Source organism: Nothoprocta perdicaria, unplaced genomic scaffold (assembly GCF_003342845.1).
Source record: "Nothoprocta perdicaria isolate Ctin4 unplaced genomic scaffold, notPer1 scaffold_332, whole genome shotgun sequence".
NCBI lineage: Eukaryota > Metazoa > Chordata > Aves > Tinamiformes > Tinamidae > Nothoprocta > Nothoprocta perdicaria.
The window spans coordinates 262226-268225 of NW_020455569.1; positions in this window are offsets into that span (position 1 = coordinate 262226).

The following is a 6000-nucleotide window of genomic DNA, read 5'->3' on the forward strand; positions in this document are numbered from 1 at the left end:
AAAACTCCTTCCCTTTGGTGTCTTCTGCTTCTTGTGTTCTGAGAAAGAGCAATCACTCCCTGCTCACCCTGCCACGCTGCTCAGGCTTTTATAGACCTCTATCATAGTCCCCATTAGTCATCTCCTTCCTATGGTGATGAGATGCAGTCTATTTAAGCTCTTCTCATATAGAAACCGTTCCATCCTTCTGCTCTCCCTTGACACCCCTTTAAATCGCTGTACAGAGGGATTTGATGTCTCAATACGAGCACTAGGAGCTGGATGATGTGCAGGAGAAAGGTGCAGGCAGCTTGCTTTAACTGGCCAAAACCTCTAAAAATGAAAAATGATTCTGATTATTTCCATCTTTAACTATCTTACAGCCGCAGGGGGCCCTTCTTTCCAGCAGCATTCAGGGCCACAATCTGGAAACTTGGCATCTTGAAATTGTCCCACACGGTGCCTTGAATCACAGGGCAATTCTGAAGCTCTTGACTCTTTTGCCTGGTGAGTTCAGCCCAGCCATAGCCCTCTCCTGCCTTCTGGCTCCCAGAGAGACCATGAAATAGCCAAGGAATAACACCTAGCTAGGAGATTTCCCAGGAGTTCTTGTCTCCTACTTGGAACCACAGGAATTAGGGTGTCCTCTGATAAAACAGATTTTTATCTTGCTGTCTTTCTACTTAAGCAAGAGGGTCTCAAAAGGCTTTGAAGGGAAAAGTAGTCTCTGTGAGCACGGAGGAGGTGCTGGGGCAGCAACCCCTTGGGTAACAATCCCACCACTGTCCACAGACCCGCTCAACTTACTCCAGCATCTTCAAGCAACCCATTCGTTTTCATGGATGCAGGGCTGAAAACGCTCCCTGCCTGCCCCCACTTTTGTTCTTAARAATTGTTCCATCAAAGAGATCTATGAAAGGCTCAATCCCTGGCTGACAAGCTATCTGTTCAAAGTTTATGTGCCCGGCAACGCTCACAAAGACTCGTTAATGGGAAATCGCTAACGGGAGCGAGCCCATAGGCAGCTGCTACACAAACAGATCTCTATTACCATTTAATGCTCCCCAGTTTGGTGAAGCAGCACGTTCTGTTGTGCCCTCTCCCTTCTTCAGCGCTTAAGCCTTGTTTACTACCTGCCAGCAAGAGCAAATAGGGCTCGGAGGGCCCGAGAGAGGGACAAGGCAGCRCATGGAGGTCCACCTCCTCCAGAAGGATGCGGCAGGATCATGACTTGCCCTGCATCTCCAAAGCTCCAGGCTCCATCTGCAGCAACACGAGGTGTCATCAAGGAGGTGCCTGATGAGGAGCCCTGCAGGTCTCCTCCTGGACCGTGGCATTTCAGCGCGCAAGGACAACAGCTTGCCCGGGGAGGAGGTAGCTGCAGAATGAGCAGGGCCTCGTGTCCTCTGGGCATCAGGAAGGCAGCTAAAGGAGCAGCCAAGTTTAAGAAGGAGCAACCAGATGCCATCTCCAATTCATAGTGACAGCTTACAGGAGTGCTTTAACACTCTGCTTCCTGGGAAGATCCCAGAAGACACACGGAGAGCTATGCATGGATGCTCCGAGTGGAGAAAAAGGTGTTGAGGAGGAAGAAGTGCTAGGGATAGATAGAGCCTAAGGCTCCCACCTGCCCCGGGTCCATGCTGCAGGGCATCTAGTGCCACATGGGCAAAAAAAGAAGGAARAAAAAGAAAAAAAACACCACCACTAGCACATTGCTGCCATGCCTGCGAGGAGAAAGAGGAAGAGGGGAGCAACACGGAGGCAGAAACATGGCAAGGGACTTCTTTTGGGGCTGTTTGGTAAGCTGGTCACCAGCTGGTTCCTTTAGCCCAGGGAGGGACCTTTCCCCCTTCCCCATCCCTTGCTGCCCAGGGAATCGTGCTCTCCCCAGCACTAGTCTAACTCGAGCTGAAAAAAATTACATAAAGAAATGAAGTGAAAATGACCCACCTTCCACCTCAACTCGTGTCGGACAGACAAYGTGGGTAATTGCATCCACATGCTTGCCCTGGGCTATATTTTACTCCTAACACTAAAAAAAGAAAAAARRAARRAAMMAAAAAAAAAGAAGAAAAAGAAGGGCTTGACCTTGCCTCCTCTTGCCTCCTTGAAATCAAAGATTTATCAGCAAACACTATCAGCAAACGGCTCCTCTGAACGGGAGAGGAATGTAGCTGAGATGAATGCCCAATAAGGCCAGGGCTGCTTCCTCTTTTAATGTACGTGTAAATAAACACACTCTTTCCAGCCAGGCTACGATATGTTAAAAGGAAATGACCCTGTGTTAGAGCTAGTGCTTTTTCTGGGGCAAGGTCTGGGATGTCTCCATCACCTTCATCCTTGCTGAGAGCTCCCAAGTTCTCCTTCATCCATGACAGGATCTAGGCTCACCCCATTCCCAGGGGGACACAGGGCTTCATCCATGGGTAGGAAAYAGAGGCTGGGGGCTCTGCTGAAGGCAGGCAGGGCCCAGGAGGGTATTTAAACCAATGTCCTCTCTACCTCTGTACAGAGGAGGCTCCAGCAGCCCATCATTTTTCCTCTCTTTTAGAGCCAGTCTTCCAAATGACCAAATGATGGCCAGATGCGATCCCTTGTCAGGGAGACTTGCTGGAAAGTCAGGATAAGCCTGGCCTCCGTGAACGGAGGACACCAGTGATTTTTATGGATACTCCCAGTATGGACGAGTCTTGCTCTTTCCCGGCAGCCAGGGACGTTAGAAACAGACATTAGAAAGAGACGCTCCCCAAAGAGCCACAAATCTTTGTAATGCCACCGATTACCCCCACAGCCCTGGTGTGGCCAAATGAAGCTGCTGCCTGGGATACCCACACGGATTTATGGCCTCTGCTCTGCAGGGTTTCGGTTTCCGTGAGGACACAAAAGATGTCATTTTTGGTATCACTCCATTTGCTCACAATATTACTGCCTTTTATAGGTCCGATAAATTTTTTAAAAAGCACTTGTATTGAGTCATTTCCTAATGACCAGCCAAACCAATTGGATTATTAGAAGAAGTCAAGGTAATATTGAGAGTTTATGTCAACACAAAAAGGAAGTAGATTAATATTGTCAGTGCCCAGAACTCACATGTCCTCCCTGGTGTGGGGATACCCTGGGACCAAAKCACACAGAAAGGTCCAGGACTAGAAACCAGTAGTGAAATATTCCTGCCTAAAATCCCCACTCGGAGACTCTTGCAAYGAAGGTCGTTCATGCATTGGACCTTGGAGAAGAAGCATGGTCTAGAGAAGCAACCCAGGACAAGCAATAGCCAGGAACTCAGTTTCTGAGAGCAAAAATACCCACCCAGAGCACTGAACTTGCTGTGGGTTACGCATTGGCATGACCAGATCAGGGCAAAGCCTTCACGGTTATTTAAAGAGGCTGATTTGAGGCAAACAGGAAAATTACCGGGGATGAGAAGACAAATGCCACTGAGATCACCTAGCCCGTTGCTTGAGCTAAGTGAATTACACTGGTTTAAATTCAGCCATGAGGTTATACCCAGAACATATTTCCCAGATAAATAAGCCACTGGCCTCTCATATTTGTAACTAGGCAACATGCAGACGTGTGGGTGTAGGATGCCAGCGAGTGCTCACATTGGTTATTATAACCTTCCGTTTATTGTTGGGCCAATGCTAGTCCCGCGCTCTGAAGGGGAAGGGAAGGTTCGTTGCCAAACCAAGTGGATTTGGACTTATAATCGAGCCCCATAAGGAGAGAAAAACACAGTCTTAGATCTTTGATCACCACGAGCGCCGGATCAGATGGTCCCTACTGCAGCTCCTCTATTTAATACAGTAAAGGCGGCAGCACAGAAGGTGGAAAGGGAGAAATCCTGGAACAGCCCAAATTTTAAGCCTTTGGAGACAGAGCTCCATTAAACTTTCATGTCCTCCCTTTAGCCTCCTCCCTGCCCTGCTCACACGGGATTTAGCAAGTGCACAGCTGCAAGTTGGTCTGGGAACCTGCCGTAAGGAAATTAAAGAGAATAAAGAAAATATAACACACCAGGACTTGGTCACCAAGGAACAAAACACCAGTCTGAAGAAGCCAAGGACGTTCTTGGAGCTAGCAGGGATTGCTCTGTGCTAGAAGGTCTGCAATGAATGCCGAGTGAGTTTTTAGAGGGGAAAAAAGGAGGTTGCAAAGACCGGAGGTCATTGCTACCAAACCACAGCATTTTGGGCCAAAGTATCCCTCACCAGGATGAGTGGCAGCTTGGAGCTGCAAGTCCCGTCTTCAGGAATCTGCCAACGCCGTCATGCATCACCTGGCAGGCACGTGCGAGGCTGCAAATACCATCAAGGCCAAAGCTTCACTTGGGTTTTAAGTGCAATTAGGCATTTATACGGAGAATAGGGCCCTCCAGGATTAGAGAAGTGATAGAAAAGTACAATAAAAATGAAGGCAATTAGAGTTTTGGCATATATACTTGGGGAAAATTTCCCCTACTTCATGGAAGTGAACAAGAGCAAGCTGCTTGGTTTGACCTTCACTGCAGTGCAGAAGATCTTGTTGAAAACACCCTCCAGAACAGTTCAAGTCGAACACAACCCTCCCGCTCCAGCCAGTGCCCTGCGGAAGCTGCTCTGCATTTTCCATATTGCCCCATTTCCTTTCTCCCAAGGCTAAGCTGCTCTCTCCACCTCAAGCCCACTGAAATCACCGAGGGAAAAGGCCAGTTTCACCTCCAAGTGCTCCCGTGTGAGCCAGGGACACGAGCCGAGTGCCCCAACGGGGTGTCCCATCGCACCTGCACACCCGCATCCAACACGGGCCGTTTCACAGCCGGGAAGCGGGTTTGGAATTTCCCCTTCGGGGATGTGTTGTGGGAGTAAAAAGCAATGCCATGAGCAGATGTGCTTTCCAGAGAAGGAGCATCTCCTTTTTCCTCCCAGCCGAGGCAGTGCAGGGAGACGCCGGCGCTCGGTCGATGCACGGCGGGGAGCGAGTGGCACGGATAGGAGCCAGCTTCCCACAGGTGCGCGCTCCGCTTGGGAATCGATCCGCAGCCGTCGATACGCCGCGCTGCAGCGGCTCACGAGGCTCCGGGGATGCAGCATAAATCCAGTTCAAGGCGCTTGCTTCAAAGGGAAGCAGCTCCCTCGCCGCTCCCGGGGCCGGCCGGCTCCGACACTCCTGCGGAGCCGCCTGGAGCAAGGAGTTATCTCCCAGTGAGTACGGAACGGAGGGAATAGCTAATGCTCACAGCTAGCCAGGAGCACACAGCCGCAGGCACGCTCTAGTCATGTTTAAAATACAAATGTTTCTCCACGTCCACTTTATGGCCCACAGATGCACGAGACCCTGCATGGACCAGAGCCCCATGGAGCATCCCTCTCTGCTGACCACAGCGCCCATCTCCTCGCAGCAGGGAATTTCAACCCCTTCGGAGTCCAAAGGGTCTTCGGGGCCAGTGGCCAAGGCTACGAGCACCCCGGGACAGGCTGCCATGGGCTGCACGTGGAGGTCCTAAACTTGCCAAACTCCCTCTGGGTGCTCCTTCCATGCTAGAGCTGCTCTCGCCCTACCTCGCTGCTTCTTAGGGGTTAAAAAAGGAGAAAAAAAGCTTCTTTTACAATTTCTTTCTCCTCGCCGTCCAAGCGGCGTGGCTAATCGCCGCATGTTTTTCTCTTTCCATTAGGCGGAATTATTGAGCATTAAACAACGCGTGGCAGAGTGCGGAGAGGCAGATGGCTTGGAGGGGCTGAGCGCCCCTGCTAGTCGCGTCCCTGCGAGCGACGGTGGGGAACGGAGGGTAGGAAACAGGTTAATTAGGGGAACCGTCTTTCCGAAATGACACGCTGCAGAACTGGCTCTGGTGAAAGCCGTGTAATTGCCTGGAAACATTGAGCACAGCCTGGCAAGCAGAGCGCTGGGGCTGCGCAGAGCCCTGGTGAGCAAGGGTGACCACCGGTTAGGAGCTCATGCAGCTGCCCATGGAGAAGGTTTTGCCTCCCTCTGTCCCACGCTGAGAGCTGGATGATCCCCAGGCTTCCTCAGAAACCT